Source organism: Larimichthys crocea, chromosome III (genome assembly GCF_000972845.2).
Source record: "Larimichthys crocea isolate SSNF chromosome III, L_crocea_2.0, whole genome shotgun sequence".
Taxonomy (NCBI): Eukaryota; Metazoa; Chordata; class Actinopteri; family Sciaenidae; genus Larimichthys; species Larimichthys crocea.
Window position 1 is genome coordinate 22,231,064 of NC_040013.1, and position 19,930 is coordinate 22,250,993.

A 19,930-nucleotide genomic window follows, 5' to 3' on the forward strand; every position below is an offset into this window, starting at 1 on the left:
TTTAAAACTTGGTCCCACCTCAGTGAAATGGCTACTGTATCCATAATCTCAGCTTTCCGCTCATACCCAGAGAGACTTGTGGGCACCCACAGCATCCATTTTCATTACGATATCTTGAAGTGAGACGTCAGGGGACCCCTTTGAAAAAGCCCATTCAAGATTTCCCTTTGCTAAAATGTAGCCTATTTATGCAGTGTATTAAGCTGCCCTTCCCATCAGCATCCATATTTTAAAAAATATGTATATATTAGCAGCTTTTCTCAGGATGAGTGTTCAGTTGAACAGGGACATGGAACAATTTAGTTCATGCCTTCATCCCATTACGAAGAAAAGTGGTTGAACATTTGATACAAACAAGACAAGAGAATGTGCTTGAGCATCTTGAAGACACTGCTGCTGGATGAAATTACAGTGAGGAACAGCTTGTTAAACACTGGAGGGTAATGTCTTCTTATCTGACGGTAAGACAGGAAAAAATAAAAGACCAACTGATACGAAATAAATGAATGGCAGACTGACAGAAACAGAAAAACAGACAGAGACTTCGGGTCAGTGTGGCCCAGAGCAGACAAGACTATAAATAGATCCAATCCTCCTCCAGCTTACAGCCCTGAATCACACTGACCTGGCCCGCCCTGCATCAGTGAGCAGAGAGACAGAGACACAATGAGACAGAAAGTGAGAGACAGAGAAACACATAGAAAGACTGACAGATGAAAAACAGAGGAGTGGGACAGGCGGAGGAGAGTTTCTGACACTGATTCTTTCCCTTCTTGTCGCAGCTCCCTTCATCAATAAGCGACTCCAGTCAGACATCCCGTTGCTGCGAAAGGTCAGTCTGGTGTCAGTGGGCCAATGCTGAAGCTCCTGCCTCCCACTCAAAGCCAAGAGCATAATGATGTAAAAGCAGCGGGGAGGGCAGTGATGGAGAAAATAACAAGGGGGAAAAATAAAGATGGTGTTCAATTCTGATGGTAGTGATGCTAACAACAGCAGTAAACTGGCATTTATTTTATCCTCTACTATTTTTCAACTGTTTATGGCCAGTCCCAATCCTCAAAATCCCACCTCACCTTTTCCACCCCCAGACTAGCCACCATCCGCCCTCTGCAGTATGCTAATCAGACAGAGACAGACACCAGTTCTGCTCTACTGGACCCCAGAGAGGGACCGAGTGCACTGCCACAACAACAGCTCTGTGAGGTTGTATTTACTAAGGTCAAAATAAAAAATATTAACATGCCGATGTTTAGCAGGTATAACATTCACCATGTTCACCATCTTAGTGTCAACACTAGCTGCTCAGCAAATGTACAATGAAGTGCAGCAGAGGCTGATGGACCAAAGTTATGCATGTGTCACAAATCAGTGAAGTTAGCAGGAACGCTTTTCGAACGAACCTTTTTAGAGTTTCTCGTTTTACGGGGCTTTGCTTTCATAAACAGTGCACAGCTTTGAAAAATTGCTCCTCCATTTCCACCGCTAAACCTCTCACACATGCCTCACCTACAAATCATTCAAGTTTAAAATCACCCTGACCCGGATTGCTCAGTCGAAGCTTTCGCACGTTTTTTTTTCTGTTCTCACATTTAGTATGAAAAACAACCAGGCAGTGGTCTGTGTGTCTGAAAGGTGTCAGGGCAGCTCAACTAAAATATGTAGTGACACACTGTGTATCCTTCTTCTCGTTCTCATTTTGTTTCTCACTATCATGTTCTCTGTTCTGCATCATGTTCTGCATACTAAAACAGGCAGTCTTCAGTCAGTGTGTGTGGCTTACTGGGTTGGGACATTAAATGAAGCTTAAACAGACCTTAACTGACCTGCTGGGAGAGACCATTAACACGAAGTTGCTGCGCAGCATTGTGAAAAGAGTCAGTGTGTCCCTGCCAGGACCCCTTGCAGCGCTTAGATAGAAAAGTTCACTCTGACCAACGGGATAACGAATACGGCTACAGCTTCACCTCTGTTAAAGTTCCTCCAGTGTGGAGATAGCAGGTGGAAGGGTATGGAGTTTAACACCATGGGAAGGAGGCAGCAGTAACAGGCACCAAATCATCTGTCTATCAACTATTATATTTAACTGTGTCATCTATTTATATACCAGTATTCAGTTGTAGCTTTATAATCGCCTTCCAGCTACCTTATAGTGTCATATATCCTTTAATAAATCTTTATACTGCATATAAATGCTTAATGGTGGGGTTAAAATAGAGTGCTACAACAATTAGAAGACATCACATTAGACTGTATATCTTTTTTTTATTTTTTTTTATTGACAGCACAGTAGACAGAGACAGGAAAGGTAGGCTAGACCAGACTGCACACATACCAGTTGGGCTACCAGGACGCTCCAGCTTAATATAGTTTGTCACTGTTTTCTGCCATTTGAGCGTGTAGAAATTCTAAAGACCAAACAAATAATTACTAAAAGAATAATCTAATAAAAACACTAATGAAATAATATTGTTGAAATCAATCAATCTGGATATTTTTTTACAGCATCAGCTGAACACGACTTGTCATGTTCACACACTTTAGATACTCAAACCACTTGTATATACTTGTACATACTATGTACATGTAGACACATAGACAGACTTTTTTAGCTATTTTTTTTCCAATTCAAAGAGCTTTACTGACATGAACATTTTAAGAACAATGTGGCCAAAGCATCAAAATATAAACCATAAAATTGTATAATTGGACAGCACACATCAACATGAAACAGTTGCAAACACGGCTTGAATTACCTTTAATCACACAATCGTGACAATAAAACGCCAGGAGGGAGATAACAACATATTGCAGCGAAATCTGAGTCATTTTGACTGACTGGCACTGGCATGTTCCTGGCCAGTTCCCAGCCCTGTGAGTAGTCACTTTGTCACCAAGCCTCAACTAGTCTTGTGAGTAGTCATTCCTACATCAAGCCTCTATGATCAGATTTTACTCTGCCTTTTTCTGGTGTGAGTCTAAACACTACACATCACCAAGCTATACACAGTCTGTCAGACCTTCAAATTAATGGTGCAGACCTCAGCTGTTATGAGTGACAGATGTATTCACACATCTCTTTTGTGTGTCGCCTGAAGTAGGTTCTCTTCTTTTCTCTCCTTCTCTGCAAGGTAGACCGTGTTTACAGTTAACACATCTCAACATTGTAATGAATGCCTACAGCAGCCCATACAAACTGTGGATTTACTGCTGACCCGTGGGCCTGCCAGCTACAGTAGCTTGGGTTATGTCAATGTTATGGGATAATCAAGACATATGTTGGACTACACAAGACAGGGCTGTTTCTGAAGTGAACAAAGTTGGCCACATAACTAACCACTCAGGTATTTTCTCACTCCCACACACTTATTTTCTGTGGGGGAAAGATTTAAAACATTTCCGTGGATTTATAGTGTTTCTTTTTTGGTTACTTTTACCAACATCCGTTTTAATAACTAGGATTATTAAATAACATCCCTGTTGTATTGGAAATAAATGAATTATAAATAAATGCTTAGTTTCTTGAACAATTAGACTACAAAACATTGGAAGAAAGTGAAAAATATCTATCCAGTATCCTTTACTTGGCCTTTGTTAAAAGAGCCTAGCCTATTACTTGAGCTATTGAGGCGTTTGACCCTGGAGCGACCTGGTTGACGCAATTAGCTTAGCTTCTAGTGTCCACGCGTTTTTCTTGGATATAACAATAATCTTTTATTTTGCACCCAATGATGTCACCTTAGGCTTCAAATCATTGAGATGATTATTTTTCTTCAACTCTTTTACAGATTATTTTCTTTATTGACTAATCTGCTGATTATTTCTCAATTAATTGATTTGATTTACCAATAACATAGATTTTTTGCTTGTTTTTTATTTCCCAGAGCCCTAAGTGATCAAACTACTCTGTTTGTTCAACCAACAGTCGACCACAGTCCATATCAGAGAAGCTAGAACCATCAAATTTGGCATTTATGCTTGAAAACTGACTTTAACGATTAATCGATTATCAAAATTGTTGCCAAAAATATTAAATCATGTAAAATGATCATTCGTTATAGCCCTAAAATACTTTATAAACATATTAGACCCCACTTTGAAACACAGCACATACTCAAACTAAGTATTTGCTTCCCTTCTTGGGCACACACACTGTCAGTAACATCAGCAGTGGTAGTGAAGACAAAGGTGAGGCCATAGCAACGTCTCTCAACGGTCTCCTCCTCCTCCTGTGTACCTATAGTAAGTCTGTTACTCTCTCTATGGCCTGTGTTCACTGGGTTTTATACTTGTATTTATATTTGTTTGGACTGTGACCTTCACAAGTCACTGAGCATCACCACCACCCTGTTTCATATCACACACAAACACAGAGGAAACTGACATCTGACAGCATACATTATCTTCTCAGGTGCTGACTCACCACAGACACACAAATCCTTATACAGTACATCACATTACATCACAACACCCACATGTCAACATTCGCTAGGTAAAGGTTATGCTTGAAACAAACTAGTCCAAATGAAATGTTGTCCTGCCACGTCTGAAGGCAAACGTGTTCCTAGGCATACTCGGATAAGAGCGCACTTTCGAACAACCTTAAAAGGCTTTCATTGTGTTGCAGTGGTTTGTACATATAGAAAAAAAGGACAGATGTAATCGTGGCGCTTGAAGTGGTGTACTTCCTGTCAGGATTGTGGGTTTCAGAAGCAGAAGTCTCCCAAATGTTGACATCAGAAGTATGGAGAGAGGGGGGGATTCAGACACTGTTCAACAATTTGACAAGCACTTCACTTGAAGCATACTAATTGTGTTGTGAAGTGTTCTATCAGACTAGACAGGACGAAGTAACCCAGAATCCAGAAAGTGGAAAAATTCAAGCTTGAATATTTTATCAAGTCTATACAAAGTATAATCTTCAGCCTCAACCAATGTTAGCAGTTTAGCATGTCAGTGTGTTATTAAAGCACATCTGAGGCCAATGGTCGTGGGTTTTAGATGTGACCTAAAGTTTTGGACAAGTAGAGATTATGCCCTTCTGATAGCAGTGAAATGAGTCATACAGATCCATATAGATACATCTTTAAGGGATCATGAACATAGGTTTTCTTGGCAATCCATTATGGACCAAACTGTTGGATTGACAAACCAAAAACTTTGATTGCTAAAAAAAGAACCAACGCCCCCAACAAAGAGAGGGAACTATTTTATATACATGTATTCTGGTCTAATGCAGAATCCCTTTTAACCTTCATTTTTTATTAAATTTGGAATGAGAAAATCCTGAGCATTAGTGCTGCATCATCATCTCATCATTTTTGTCCAATGACCCCAAACTAATGTCCTTAGATTTACTGTTTGTTTAAATAATGGATCAGAACAAAAAGCTGTCCACCATATAAAAGTCTGACTAGTGGAGCTAACATCCCAGCATCCCCGTCTACACATCTAAATATAAAAAGGAGTCACCTGCATGGTCACAAAGTGCTGTTTTTTCCCCTCCAGTTATCTAAACTACACTGTAGCTAAGCAAATAAAATGGGATTAAAGGTAAATTAGATTTATTGCAACAGATCACAGTGCCACATGTCATTAAGTACATTTAAAAGCTTATCAGCATTGGAGCTTTGAGAGCTATAAACATGACTGTTAAACACTCCTTCTTATACAAGAATAATAACTCAACTTAAAACGTTGATACTTTGAATCCAGTCTTCCTTATTCAAGGGTTTTTCTTTTAAAAGCAGGATTGGACAAGCAAGAAAAATGACGATACATCTGGTTCTTTTTCCATCATGAGTCAGATAATGTTAGTGCATGACTGACATTATGTTCAATTTACTATGTAAAATATTCGAAGCACAGATATTTCCATCTTCCCTCAATGTTTTTAGGGTTTTATTAACAACCAACCGTTATTTGCTTGTGCTGGTGATATCTGAATACCAACTTGTGCTGGAGAATTTAAGGTATGAGTTGCAACACTGTATGTTAATTTGCAGACAAGACACGCTATTGGATGGAGAACTGTTGAAACGTGTGTGCGATTACACCCAAATTAGTACTAAGAATAGATCTAGAGGCAAATACTGGCCCCTTTATTCCAGCACATAAATAACAACGCCCGGGTTCCCAGCCTTGATGTGTCAGAGTGCAGCCTTGATCCTCGCTTGGTGATAACTAATCACTGATGAGCGGCTGTCCCAAGGAGACATGCTTCAACCCTGACAATGACCAGCTCTGAGAGCCGATCAAACACACACACACACAAACACGCACACACTGTTTTATCTCTTGGTTGTACCCTGAGAGAAAGGACAATGACCTCCACTGTGTGTTTAGATTGCCAGCCCTTTCAGTGTGAAATGAAGTGACGCACATGAACACACATCCACAGCAAAACAAAAATGTATCACAACCGGTAAAGCTGAGCAAAGACAGCTGACATAGATGGTTTGTGACAATGACAGTTTATTTGAGATAATCCTCCTCAAACGCAAACAATGATGATATTTCACGTTTACCAGGATTCCTCTTTCTTTCAAGTAAAATCCACAAGGTTTGATATTTATTTTGGAGCTTGTGGGACAGGTCCTGTTTGTTGTATGAGCAAAGATGTTGTATGGGCTTGACTTGACATAGTGCAGGCTGACAACACTTTGTCTAAGCAATGAGCTGTGTGTGCTGTAACACTGTCCTCTGATGATTGTTGTTGTAGCTGGACAAGGTTGGAACGAATTATTCTGTTTACATGTACAGTACATCACGGCCACTGGCTAGTGATTTAAATAACTACTCATTAATAATTGTTGCTCCGTTGTTGAAGCATAGCTACAGGGTTTGATTGGTTCAAAGGGAAAGTATTCGATTGATATATTCCAACTTAAATAGAAAACGTATCCAATTTTAGCCAGTTGAGGACAAAAATATGAAAATGATCCCTGTTCTGCATCAATGGAAAAAGTACTGGCATCAAATTCCCCTGTTATTGTAGCAGCTCATTTTGTAATTATAATTCACTGGTGATCAAGCGGAGGTTGTGCTTCATTCCACTAAAGCCTTCACAAAATCTGCATCACACACACACACACACACACACACACACACACGCACCGGCATAAAAGTGTGTCAAGGCAGCCGGCCCTGAATAGCATTATTGTGAGACGACTTTTATTATGAAAGGCTGTTTTGATTGTAACCTTGGAAGCAGACACAAGCGCACCAACCATGCTGGTGTTGTGCCAGCCAGCAGGAGTATACACTTCAACCAAATGATGTAGCCATCCAACTAGACTCAATTGAACACTTTTATTGGGATATTACAAGCTGCAGCTTTCATGATTTCAACTTGGCTAAGAGCCTGCAGGCAGGTGTCTATTATATCACTACTACAGACACAACTGACAAAGCATTACACAGCAAAAAAAAAGAGCAATACGTGTGATCGATTATGGGTGTGTGTGTGTGTTTGTTTGTGGCTAGTCAAACATCCTCCTCTTGGAAATATATGGCAGCCTTATGCAAAGAAACCCTGGTGTAAACAGAGATAGTGACAAGAAAAGGTGAACAAATAATTATACCACAGCCAAATTGGGAAGTTAGTGTGGTTTCCTGGTTTTGGTTATATCACATCCGGTCTTTCATCTTGTAAAAAAAGAGCGGTGAAAAGCACACACCAATAAAAGCGGCAGATATGCAAAGTGACGTAAACTGTTTGTAGACTAGATGAATACCAACCACGTTTAAAAAGGAGATTACTGAGTGAAATGAGAGCGGGTGATGTGATGAAAGAGGTCAAATGAGGCAGAAAGATCAGCCTTTAAATACTGTATGTAGCTTATAACGTCATAAATAATAAATAAAGTATGCCATCATAACTAGCAGAGGTTTTTAAAAACTGTCAGTAAACTAAGATAATAAATAAAAATGGAGGAGGACAAGTGTGCAGGGTTGTTCTGACTGGATCATGACACTGAAATCCCAGAGAAGCAGTATTGCATTGTGTGTTTTTTACGCTGTAAATACAAAAAAAAATTGCCAACAAAGATAAGGCTGTTTGCCAACTTTGTAAGCAGCTGCGTCTACAACAACATCAACAAATCTGAGGCCTCATCTGCCAGTGAGGCAGTGGAGGTACCAGAAGCGAGAGGAGCAACGTCAGCTGTACAACCTCATCTGGCTACCTACTTCTCGGACTCGTCCTCAGGACCCTTGTCAGAAGCTTGTAAGGCCATTACCGATAGTATAGTAAGATTTATCTACAAGGATATGCATTCAGATTAAATAAGTCAAATAGTGCTGTAGTTCGACACAGACAAAACTCATAAAGTTAGAAAGTATGATTTGAGTTTAAAATACTCCACCAGTTTACCTTTGCGATCTAATAATATTGACTCACAATGAACAGTTAAGAGGATTAACATCGACACAGATGAACCAGAGATGAATACAGACTCAAGTGACGTCAGATAAGACATTTAACAGACCTCACACAGCTGCAAAAAGTGACATTTTTCAGAGACATTTCCTGGAAAACATCAGTTTGTTTGATTGACAGCCAGGCGGCTTTCTGAACGGGTATTCTCAGGCTGAAGGACTCGAGATTTACATGGTGACTCTGGCTGCACTATGTTACTATTCATTGTACATGACACCTGGGGTATATGCTTAATTGGCTTGTCAGGTGTGAAGAATATGATGTATGTAAGCTAGCCGTTACCATGGAGACAAGCTGCTTGATTGACAGCATGACAGTGAGCGTGTGATCAGTGGTGGATTATCCCCCGGCATGTCTGAAGAGCCGGGAAAGCTGCAGACATGTATACACCCTTATAGAGACACATGCGCAGCTGGTTACTTCCTTACCAACTTACTTCATTATCTACTTCCTTATTGCCGTATAACCCACTTCCTCACTTTGTGACTTGATTCCTTTCCTTCCTTACGTATCCACTTATTTTCATACTTCCCTCTTTTCTTACTTACTTTCTTAACCATTTTCTTCCCTAGGTTCTTCTTTTAAGGCAGTCTTGGTCCAGTTGTTCAGAGTACGATATAACTTTCACACCAGCCCAAATAAACAGAACCAAACGGGAAAACTCATCAGAGTTTGTTTGAATAGACTCAACAGGTTAGCCATGAAAATACCCTTAACTAGTCTACCCCTGCTTTCACGGGCTCCCTCACTCTCAATCACTGTCCGTGTCACTTGACCACTGCAGACACAAACCAAAGGAAACTTCTTGGAGTCACGATTTTGCAGGATAGACTCTGAGTCAGACATAGATTCTACTGTAGGTCCATGAAATAAACTAAGTAAGAACGAAGAGAGTATCTTTAGAGTTTAGTCCATGACTTCCACCATCCACCTCCAGTTTCAGTGACATTTCAAACTGACTGCGGAGGTTTGACTGGTCACTGCAGTGCGATGTCAGGTTGCATTTCTTTAAAAGTTGAATCTGGCTCAACTTCTCCGTCACATTTTTTGGTTATTTTCGGCAGACCCTGTTGCCCACATCGCCTCAGCAAGAATGCAACACCGCCGTTCAAATGAATGGGGAAAAACCTGCGTTTTTTTGCCACAGTAACGGATTTGTTCTAAATCGGGCCCCAGGAGTTAGAAAGAGGAAGAAAAGCACGTAAAATGTGGAGACATCGAGATAAGGTGAGAGTATGATGTGATGTCATTGTCACACACAGGCAGACGTGCACACAAACACACATTATTAGTGTATGCCTCTCCCATGTGTTTACCCTGCTTTATTGCCTTTTCAATCTTCCAACTGTCGCAATAAATAATCTCAATAAAAACTTCTCCGTTTAGAAAACAGCGACTTACTGCACCCACCTCAGAACTAAATGTAGGTTTGGTCTATGTGTGATCGCTCTTTTTTGGTTCGGTTAATCGGTTAATCAATTACTCGACTAATTGTTTCAGCTCTAAGTGGATTAGAGTGGCAGTACATAAAAATAAAAGAAACTGGTCACAGAGATCTACTCAGGAATGATGAAGTTACTTGCACGAGATAAAAGGTTTATTCGAGGTGATTGTATTAGAGAACACAATAGAAATAATAGTATGAGCATCTGCACACTGTGCAATGTTATGTGAGGCGAGCTTTCAGTCAAGGACGGTCTTCAAGCTCCACACATGAACAATTCTGCCGCCACTGACAGAAAAGTGACATGTGTTGTACAAACAACATCTCCTGTTTAACTGACACACATACGCACATCTGAGATTCTCTAGTGTAATGCAGTGTTTCTGTGCAGGGATGATAAAAAATGGATGCGAACACAGAAATCACACGATTATTTTCTCTTTTAATTTGAAAGAATTAAACAATGTTTTAAAACAAATCATTAATTGTTTGCCAATTATAATTTCCTCGTTTTACTCGTCATCATTCACCATCAAACAGCCCAGAGCCATTCAGTTTGTTTCGTGTATGTGCTGTAAAACATCACCTCTAAAATGCTTAAGCTGAAAAGAATGGTTGGCAAATGATCAAAATACTTGTGACTAACACGATTAATCAATTCATTGTTTAAGTTATAGAGGACAGAAATATACAACAGAGACCTTGTGGCCTAGATGCATACGCCTAACATCTCTGCTCTACTACTCTACAACTAAACGGTACAATTTAGAGTACTGATGTGCGGAAATGTTTAGACAAATACGGTTGGGTATTGTTTGGGTTTTTTTTACTTTGGGAAACTGTAGTGAGATTTGTTTTAAAAATAATAGATTGTCCATGACAATCTATGGAGCAGTGTATGGACCAAACAATAAAATAATCATCAGAATAATAGATAATGAAAGCTTTTGATACAGTTAGTTGCGGCTGTACCGATGTGTAGATTCACTTTCTAGTGACAGTGAGCATTTCTTGTCCTTGTCCAGCACTATATGGCAAATGAAAATTTGGGGGGAGGAGAAAACACACTGAACCTTAGGACAGGAGCACACATGCACACACTGTGTTGTTTCAAAGGCTTGATAAGGAAAGTGGAAGGTTTGCATGCTGCGGCAAGACACCATGGCACCATGCATGTGTTATAATGCACTATTTCTGCTTTGGAGCGTATAACCCTGACCGTCTCGCTCTCTTTTTTCCATATCTACATCTTTCTCTTTTCATATGTGACTCTCTCACTCTCTCCCTCTCATCAAATATTCACAGTTGGTCCCATTAAACATTCACCACGCAGTGCTTCTACGTTTATCCGCCTTCCGCCAATCAGCCTTCAGCGAGTGCACAAGAAGCCCACCAAAAGCCTGAAAACACACACACACATATACACAGTTTGGCTGCATGGCCTGCGACATTGCAGAACCAGAGTCGATGACTAGGGAGAGGGATGGAGGCAAAAGAGAGGAAAAAAGGAACGGGATGGTGGCTGAGGGAGAAATGAGACACACGGAAGGAAGCTAAGAAAAGGAGTGTGAGGGTCCACTCGTCAGCTCTTGTCCGTGTTCACTGAGAGGAGAGCAGCCTTGCACCTCAATAATTCAACAGCGGGACAAGTGCCGCCAGCCTCTCCCTCTTCCTCCCTCTCGCTTTTGCTGACATCACAAGGCCTTACCTAATAAGAGGGTAAAAATACACTCACTTCACAGTACGGCACGATACCTGACACATAATCGTAGCTAAAAATAACAACATTGAGGTAGATCACACAGTCAACAGTGTTTCCTTGTTGTGTCTGGACAGAAAGTGTTTCCGCTGCGTCTTCGTGTCGTGCGTCTCAAGCTCGTCAGATTTAACAGACTCGCTCTTATTTTAATCAATCCAGCTGTTAACAGAGACCACTTAACAGCTCACATTTCACTCACACAGGTAAACATCACCCGAAGCGTATTTTTACACTTCAAGTGTGTTTTCTTTCATTTCATGCACAAAACTACAGTGATCGTGCGCTGGGTTCTGAGCACTGCCAAAACACGGGTGACCTACATTCAATACTGTGCCTGAACTCAATTAACTGCTGAGAAAAGCAGCAAATATTCACACTTGAGAAGCTGGAACCAGAGAATTTTTGCCATTTTGGCTTGAAAAATGAATCATCGTCATTAATAATCCTTAACCAATTAACTGTTTGTAGATTAATCAATAAACCTTTCAGCTCTAAGTAACAATATCAAACACAGTTAATACAGCCTGAGCATTAATTTGGATGGGTGCTTTTCTGTGAGTGCCAACTTATTAAAGAGATGATGGCCACTAATGGGCAGTAACCACTGCAAATAAATCTAGAGGTGAAATTAGCCGTTAGACCGTGTAAAGACACTTATTTTTTTATAATACATTAAATATGTTGGAAAATAGTTGCTGAAAACATGTGAAAAGACTTTGAACCATATATTACTAAAATGTGCAGTTAGAGGTTTTTCACCACTTTTCAGTCCAGGATTTTGTGGGCGGTCCTAAAGGGTGGCTCGATGACACGCTGAGGCCATAGAGAGATTAATTCATCTCGCTCAGAGTGTTTCAAAGTTAGTCATGTCATTTTCTGAATCATCTGACACGTTTCAGTCACTTCATACATATTTATTCTTACTTTACATGGAATCTTAAAGATCGTAGGGTTTCGGTTGGGACAGAACAAAAAGAAACAACAGCACTGCACGAAATCAAACCTGCTTCAGCCTTCATTTCAATAAGTTGAACCGGGCTCAACTTTAGCAGCAATGCAGTGTGACAGAAAAATGGATTACATTAGTCACTCAAATATGTGCAAGTACACGTTCCCATTTCAAAACAACCCACTGCTACTCTCATCGTGACAAATGTTGCACTGTAGTACTATAAACTGTTCAGTCCTAGTCATGAATACATTAACCAACCAGCCTTCCTAGATCGTGTCTCATCTTCCCACTGGTACCTGTAGCAACACGCTTTCATCAACTTGCATTTTTTTTTTAAAGGAGACTAGTCTGTTTACTAGTCACTAACAGCTTCAGTAGCTAACAACCAACAAGAATGATTCAGAAGTACAGAGTGAATCTTGAAACTTCTATTGTCTTTACAAAGGAGTTTTGGACATCCGAGAACTTAAAAATAACATACTGCAATGTTTGGTTACATTACAAGTGGCCACATAAAACAAGGCTGGAACATGTATACATTTTCCAACATGAATCTTCTCACTGTGTACATTTCCTCAGGTGATGTGAGTGGAAACATTCGTCACAGCAGACACCCTGACAATTGAATACCTGTGGCATATGGATTGCACGTTGTGTGCTCTGTTGAACACCACGGCTGAGCACTTGATGAATGATTCTGACGAATCAATAAAAGCTGGATATTGTAACAGAGCTTGTCACTGGCCTCACACAGCTGAATGTACTGGAGACAAAAGTATGGTACATCCATATTCTCACACATGGGCAGAAAATCGTGGTTTTGGCTTGGCTAGCACCCATTTCATATCTTCAAAGCAAAAGGTACAGAGTTATGATTGCTAACGTACACTGTGTGTAGCCATTAAATACAAATACAGAGCTAGCTCATTGTTTAGCTGGCCGGGCCGCGACTTCACTGTTTTGGCACAGTGGAGCATTTAGCAGAGAGAAAGCCAGACCTCACGAGTCGGTAGAGACCAAAAACTGAGCTAAAATGAATATTGGACTCACTTTCGCCATGGGACCAGAAACACAACTCAGTTTTTGTTCTTGATAAGTTATGAAGCTTTTTAAGCATGTTGTAATTCTGTCCACAACCCAGCCGGTGATGTTCAGTGCTGTGAAAAAGAAACATATCCTCGCGGTCAGTGCAGTTTACCGCCATTCATTTTCTGGTTTAAAACCTCAGCCCTGTGTGAGTCAGTGTTGTCACTGGTATGCAGTAAAAGCAGAAGACTGGTGATGATGACTATAAGCCCCAGAACTGGAAAGCTGCAGACAAAAGCTGAGTGGGCAAAAGCAAATGCTGACTTGCATATTCATGTCGACATGCAAGGTTTTGGCTTTTACACAATGAGATGAGCTACTGTAATGAACCTACTGTTATGACAGAGAGACGGAAATATCTCCTAAACTTCCATTTTACATAATCTGACCACTGACTTCCACTTTATCTTCAGACCTGCAGAAATCATGGTTTATTACTAAAGCCATAGAGAGGAGAGTACTATCTCTGCATTTCATCAAAGTGTGCATTAAACATGCGTGAGACGTCTACAACTGAAGTAAAAGTAACATGAGCGTAAGAGCCCACTTCCCTTCTTAACTTCTGCTTCCCACGCTTTTTTGAAAAAATCAGACAGTCACTGCTGCCTCAGGCTAACAATAAATGTCATTATCTACTTCTGTAAACTGATGTTAGGGTAACTTGTGTGCTTTCTGTATCAGCAGGCTAATGCTTTACGTTAAGCTAAGCTGACCAGCTGCTGGCTGAAGCCTTATAGTTAAGTGGTATAAATCATCTCATCTGAACCTCCGTCAAAAAGCGAAGCCCATTCCCCAAAATGTCTAACTTAAATACGGGATGCACTCAGCTTTAGAGCTGGAGTCAACCAAAGACAATTTTATCGTTAACTTCAATCCATGTCTATGAAGTATATTTACATACAGCAACATCACACACGCACATATACCGGTGAGAATCATGTATCAAAATGTGCTTCCATATATTAACAAAGCTAGTACAGTATAAAGTGCTGCAACCCCACAAAAAGCAACCTGAAACTTACTACTCTTGGTATTTTTTAGTTGGATTCAAACAAGGCTTAATGTTCAATGCTCAATGTATCAGCCCATCGTTAAGCTTGAACAGTTAGATGTCTGTAGTGAAATGCACACACACATGTTGTTATCAAAAATAAATCTAGAAACATTTTGTTCTATGTATCCATAATATAAAACGTGCAGCCGATAAAATTCAGTAACTAAATGTAGTGTGTTATTAACAACGTGTGTGTGTGTCGATGCACACGTGTGTGAGTGTCAGTGGAAGTGACACACCACGTGTGTCTGTGTGAGTATCCGCTTGAGCGACATGCGCATGCATGTGACGCCACACGGCCCAGCCATAATCGCTGACCTCACCGCCAGTCAACGTGCCTTCCCTGAGCCACAGTGAATAAGGCTTAATCCCATCTACGCACCCACACACAGAAAGTACAAGTGATACTCCCCAGACATCAAACCACCAAAGCCGATATACTGCAAGTTCAGTGTTAGCAAACAAGGAACACATAGACTAAGCATGTACAGTATGTATGTATGCCAAAGAGTAAAGCACTGAAGATCCATCCAGATGTTTCAATACTGCTGGAAGCAGGACTGACCCTAAATTTCCTGTCTATCTCTACAGCTTTCAAAATGTAACACAGCAGAAAATGGCAGACTTTGCTGAAGAGGACCCACTGTTTAGAGCTTCCTCCTGAACTCTGTTGAGAGTTGCCATGTTCAGTATCGACCGGGAAAGAGGAACAGAGAGGACAGTGACACCAGTAGAGTTGCACGATACCCACGGTACCCACGGTATCCCGTGATGCCAAATCGTAACAGTTCCTACTATACTAGAAATTCTACACGATGGTACATGGATTACTATACTACCGATGCCAGTTTCCGCTACATGGTAGCCGCCTCTACTTTCCTCCCGGCTTCTCACTGCATGCTCAAACCAACATGGCAACTACTGCAACCAAACTACACAGCTGCTGAATGATTGGCTGTTTGCCTGGTACTGGTGACATCCGGGGATACGATCTGATGCTGTTTTCCGCACGCTGGGTCCGCCCGTCTGTTAGCTGATGGGCTGTTTGTGTGTTTCTGCCGGCAAGAACGAACCCCATGGAGACAGCTCTGCTTCGATAGATATTGCTTCAAAACAAGCAACAAGCTAAAGTTCTGTCTCACCAGGCGCGTGCACGACTCACAGCCACAAACACGAGTCAACAAGCTCACCATGGCAGAAGCACCGGGCACGAGCGGCGAGTCTGCCGCGGCGTCGTCATCAGTGACAACACTAGTTTTGCTCAAAAAAACAGACTTGTTGTTTCAGTCTGATTCTTACCTGGTTCTTCACCAGTATTATGTTTATCATGCATTAAACAACATTATAAGTAATTGATAAGTATGTATAACTTACAAATACATTGCAGTTCATAAATAATAATAATAATAATAATAAAAAAAGGCAGCAGTATCGCGATAATACCCGGAACTCTGATACTTTCTGGTATAGTGTCGTGGTTACTCATTTTGGTATCGTGACAACTCTAGACACCAGTAGCATCTGTAGATATAAATGACTCAAGCTGAGGTAAGAAAAACATGACAACACATGATTCTTATTTTCAGGTGAATGTACACTAATGAGAACAGAGTCATGCATATTATATTACATAATTTCCTGTCCCTAAAAAGATTGAGAGCTAAGATCAGGAACCGATTGATTTAAATTTAGTCAGATTACCAAAACTCTTTTGAAAGTCAAGTTTAATAATGTTGATTTTCTTACCCGTTGTCTCATCTGGGTTAAAGATTCTGATTATAGATATAATACTTTTGATACTACTGAGTGATATTATCATATCATTTTAAACAAGCGGTATGGAAAAAGTATCAACAGATTCGACACCTTAGACGCAAGCTTACTTTGATCAGTAAAGAGTGTCAAAATCATGAGGAGATTTTGCATGCAAACCTTGTGGTGATATATTTTTGCAACTTGAGAAGAGTCAAAGAGTACTGAAGTTAAACTGAGAAGACTGATCCTGTGCTTAGCTCTGGGTGTGTAAGAGAACAGTGTTTGAGCCAAGTGTCGGTCGATACATATTCAGACATTTTGGGTCACAACTGAACCATTTGCTTTTGTCTCCCACTCCAAATTCCTTTGGCTAGCCTGGGGGTTAGTTTACAACCTGTCTAATCATCTGACTGCTGGTCTTTCTCGCCTCATCTTACTACTTCTTAGCCGTGTTGCTGCATTCCTAAGACTCAGCAGTGAACTTTTTGTTGTAAGCAAAAGGTTACCATGACTCAAACTAAAGACTTCTGTTATAACAAACCAGAATTGGTGCCTGTCCCAATGTCTTCTTGACTTTTTTTTTCCATAGGCATGGTGTACACACACTATGTGTGACAGGGAGATCATGCTTCTTCTGTTTGTGAATAACACATTGGCAACGCCAGCATATTTCAGCTCTGATTAAGGGCACTGCGTGCTAGAGGAGAGACTAATGTGAAACCGTATACAAACAGGCCTTGTACGCACGAAGTGTGAGAACCGTTGAGAAGGTGAGAGAAAATGTGTTTGTGCTTTAAGTGAGAAGAGAGCAGTCATTTTTGTGAGTGTGTGTGTGTTTGTGTTTGTGTGATAATCGTGACCACGACCCAGACACACACACTGAACCTCTATGCCAGACAGCCTATGGGATGAAGTGTTTCACCCCTGCTGTTGCCGGGTTACTAGCTCCAGACCACTGCCAACACAGCCCTCCACACGGTTCACACACACACAAACGCACACACACACACACACACACACACTAGATCAAATCGCCTGGTGAGAACACACACACACACACACACTAGATCAAATCGCCTGGTGAGAAGGGTTTTTAAGATCTTTCCTCAAATCAATCTTTTGTTTATGGAGAAGGAAAGAAAGGGACATGAGAAGGAAGATTAAGAAGAAGAGAAAGATAAAAAGGACTGAAATGAAAATGATCGGGGCTGTTTGCGTGAGACAGACAGAGAAACAGAGGGAAAGTGGGGGGGAGAGAGCAATTTCAGCCTGCATCCCCTTGGGAAAAGAGCAGCCCAATCAGTCCAGAAACAGCCCTGATCTGCAGTTCATATCATCACTCAACCTTCTGACGCTTAGTTTGTACGAGCATGCAGAGCACACACAGTCTGTTCACACATAAAGACAAGAGGAGATACTGTGACAGGTAACACAAACGTACGTGACATCGCAAAACAATCGTCAGGCTGAAAATGCTTGAATTCAGCCACATGGCAGAAGGACTGCTGTGACACGCACGCAGTGTAACAGGCAGACTAATGACAATGACAACAAATCTGCTACAAATACTGAAGCACAGGTGGTGGTATTTCAGCATGTGTTAAACTGCTGCACACACACACACACAGGCTGTCAGTAACTGCAAACCTTAAGAATCTGAGCTAACCACACTGACTTAGAAGACAAATCCAAATTTATTACAACTCGGGTCTTCTTTCATAGTTTGGCTTCTCTTCTAACAGTAACAATTAAAAAAGTGATGATGGTGGGGCCGGAGCCTCTCCCAGCTGACTTAGGGCGAGAGGCGGGGTACAGCGCCGGACAAGTTGGCAGCTCATCACAGGACACATAGAGACAAACAACCATTCACACTCACATTCACACCAGTTTAGAGTCACCAATTAACCTGTTAAGAGCATGTGTTTAAACCCGGAAAGAACCCACGCAGATCATGAGAGATCATGCAAACTAAGGCGACACTGCTAACCACTAGATTATTTATTTATAGATACAAACAAAAGTTTGAGCTACTGAAACGTTGGTACTAGGACTGTCCCTCTCAAAAGTCCAACTAGAGTTAAAATATTGGAAAATATTAAATATTGTGATCATCTGCTCAAACTCAAACTTGTCTGCAGCAGGTCAGTCTTTTATCTTGTCTCAACATCTTCATCAAGAACATAGCACGTAGCCAGTCATAATCATATTTTCCTCGCTTTGTACAACCCGAACCAAACGTTTTGAGTTTTATTTATATGAACAGTCTATCATTTAATATTTTCATACATGTTTCTCGTGTGAGGCAATGTCATTTCCAACTACCAGAATTGGAAATATAGTTGCAACTTTGGAAACGGTTCAAAATCTTTTGTTTTCATCTTGCAGTGAATTGAACATTTATCATTCAGATGGCGAGTGGACTGTTTAAGGATTCCTGGAATACCTTGAAAACAGCTGTAAGCCTTGAGAAATTTTGACCATTTATCATTCATGAAAAATGGAGGCTAAGCTCTGTGATTTGAATAATACAAGAGAGGCACAAAGACGGAGTTAAAGGACCAGTGTGTACGATTTTAAGTGGCTTCTACAGTGTAGTTTCTGCCTGCAACCGCCTCGCTTCACCCTCTCCTTCCTTGTGTAAAGGGGAAACATAGTTGGTCTTTAAACGTGCCATCTAGTGCCAGCGTTTAGTTTGTTTGTTTTGGGTCACTGTAAGAACATGGTGGACTCTGTGAGGACCTGCAGCATCTGTAGTTACGAAAGACTCATTCTAAAAAGTAACAAGAACACAACAGTTCTTGTTTTCGGATGATTAGACACTAATTAAAACATGACTAAGCATTACTATATTGTGTAAATGGAGCCTGCTAAATCACACACACTGTGTGCACTCACAGCCATGGAAACCAGGAAGTCAGTCTCTATGTTTGGCTAACCTGGGGGGTTTGTTTCTCACCGCTCATGTTTCTTACTCCATCTGACGTCTTTTTAACCATGCTGCAGGGGCCAAAATTATTCAAACAAGACCCGAGTTGTTGTAAAAGAGAACATTCCTTTATCTCATCCGACAAGCTGCTGTCAAGAGTTGAGGATATTTCAGGCTCAAGGTCAAGCCGGTGCACATACGACCATTCGTGAGAGACCCAAACAGTAACCATAACAAACCAAAAATGGTTGCAGACGACTGCCAAAGCCCACTGAACCTCAGTGTACAACTTAAACCGCAGCAGCCCAGCTCTGCCAATTGGCCTCTAGCTTTTCAGGAATCTCCACTGACAAGGACAGGAGAGAGTGTCTGGATGGCTGCTCTTAAGGAAATAAACTAACCATCCTGCAGCTGAACCGTCTCCACTGAGCAGCTACAGCAGCAGCAGCAGCAGCTTTCAGTTTGCATAAATTCATTGCATGCTCCTCGACTGTAACGCCAAAGCTTACACAATGGA

The 19,930-nt window shown here is 40.9% G+C and overlaps 1 protein-coding gene across 29 annotated transcripts in view; it reads right to left on the bottom strand.

Moving 5' to 3' along the window:
* camk2g2 (calcium/calmodulin-dependent protein kinase (CaM kinase) II gamma 2) overlaps window positions 1–19,930 on the bottom strand; it is a 62,936-nt gene that overhangs the window by 41,589 nt on the left and 1,417 nt on the right. The gene's annotated exons all lie outside the window — the stretch shown is intronic.